The sequence below is a fragment of the Sinocyclocheilus rhinocerous genome, unplaced genomic scaffold, assembly GCF_001515625.1.
Source record: "Sinocyclocheilus rhinocerous isolate Xijiao unplaced genomic scaffold, SAMN03320098_v1.1 scaffold83, whole genome shotgun sequence".
NCBI classification, from domain to species: Eukaryota; Metazoa; Chordata; class Actinopteri; order Cypriniformes; family Cyprinidae; genus Sinocyclocheilus; species Sinocyclocheilus rhinocerous.
This window is the reverse complement of record NW_015644623.1, coordinates 197,581-199,843: the sequence shown is the minus strand read 5'-3', so window position 1 is coordinate 199,843 and position 2,263 is coordinate 197,581.

The window sequence follows — 2,263 nt, the reverse complement described above, 5'->3', positions numbered from 1 at the left end:
CACAGAAAATCAGCGACCACTAGATGGCACTAGCCCCAGTCACATGTGCGCATTCCATTGAGTACGGTTTTATGAAACGGTTTATGAGTACGGTTTCTTTTTGGTTTGGCTATAGGCTACTCCTCTACCGTAGAAATATAATAAAGATGTTTTATTGAACTTGTTCTAACGTCTATTATTATTATTATTATTATTATGCAAAGATGAAGTTGACCATGCTGATTAGCCATCTCTGCAGTACCAGAGAAATGCAGCTTTCATATAGGCCTACTTGGAATGCAAGATAGTAGCCACTGTTACAATATTGCTGTCAACCTACTGACACTGCCCTCAAGTGGTTTGGAGAAAATTACCATGATAAATGAACCCTAAATGGAGTTAAATTAACTGTCCACAAATGTGGACACCATGCATGAAAGGGTTAAACTCCAAAGCACAAAGATGATTACTGATATACATGATCCAGCTTCAGTCTCTGATCTTCTGACAAACCTGATCATGGGAAATCTGCTTCCAAACGCTCAGATCTGGATCACCAGCAGACCATCAGCAGCCAATCAGATTCCTGCTAAATATATTGATCGTGTGACAGAGATCCAGGGCTTTAATGACCAACAGAAGCAGGAATATTTCAGAAAGAGCATCAGTGATCAGAGAATGGCCAATAAAGTCATCGGTCACATCCAGACATCACCACGCATCAGCAGCATGCTATTTACCAGATTACTGCAGAATCATCGCAGAGATTCCAGAGAAGATGTTCAGTACAGGCCGTGATGATTTCCCCAAGACTCTCACTCAGATGTACAGCAAACTCCTGTTAGCTCAGATTAAACTGAAACGAGAGAGAAAACAGACCATCATAGATCTGGGGAAAATAGCATTTCATCTGTTGGTGAACAGAAACTCTCTCTTCTGTTATGAAGATTTGAAGAAATGTGGCTTTAGAGATGAAAGTGATCTGATACGCTCATCAATCATAAAGAAGATTGATTTATATGCGACTGAAGTCATTAATGTGAATAATCCACTCCAGCTCAGAGATCTGTCCAGTCTGAAACTTGAACTTGGAAAGGAGAACTTCACAGACTACTATGTACTTGAGAACGTGATGGAAAACACTTTAGAAAGACAGATGGATCTTTTCTTCTGCTTTTTACTGGGTTTGATGCTGAAATCCAGTCAGAGAGCTTTAAAAGACCTCCTGACACAGAGCAGCTCTTCATCCAGTCAACTCACAGTTCAACACATCAAAACAATGATCAGGAAGTCTTCTCCAGAAAATACAGACAAATACAATCTCCTGTTTGACACTTTGAAAGAGCTGGATGAACATTGTTCTATCCAGGAAATAAAAACACGACTGAAATCTGGACTCAGACTCTCTCCTGGGGGCTGTTTCATAAAAGACGCTAAGAAAAGCGGGGATTAAAGTCCAAAACCTGACTTGAAATAACCTAACAAATCAATCGGGACTAAAGCGGTTTCATAAACGACAATTTAAGTTCACGCAATCTCACTAATTTGATCCAGGTTCAATGAGTCAGGATAATTTGATGTGCACGCTTATTCTTAAGCAGCCAATGCGTTCCTATTGGTCAGTGTTAGAGGAGCTCAGCTTAGCCTGACAGTAGTGGTGGAAAGAGTACTAAGAAATTGTACTAAAGTAAAAGTATTGCTACTTAAGGAATAATTTACTTGAGTACAAGTAAAAGTACTGAAAAATAATATGACTCAAGTAAGAGTAAAAAAATTGTTTGCTGAAAAACTACTCAAGTTACTGCCTTACAAAGTACTTTAGTATTATATTTCTATTTTTACCCAAAATGAGACGAGGTGAGCATTATGGAGCAGGGTTAACCCTAACCCTAACTCGCATGTACTTTAATGTCTGTTTCACAAGTGAGACCCAGGAAATCCCTTATATGGACAAATGCATCAGATATCACTACAGCTGAATAACATGCAGGCAGAGACGCTTTGACTGATGAAACGTGGAAGACAATAAACACACAATTGCAATGCAATGCTAATGGACATAGCTTGTATCACCTATCCCTGTTGCCAGGAGCAACTGTTTTATAACTAATTTTGAAAAGTACATTCACATAAGATTATGTGGTTGTTTTCAAGTAGGGCAAAAGCAAAGAAGGGTAAGTGAGGGTTTAAAAAAAAGAAAGGGTTTAAAACATTGGGAATTTAAATGTGCCAGTAAAAAATAATGTGGGGTATGGGTAAGGTTGGGCATCGTTTGAATTTTTAT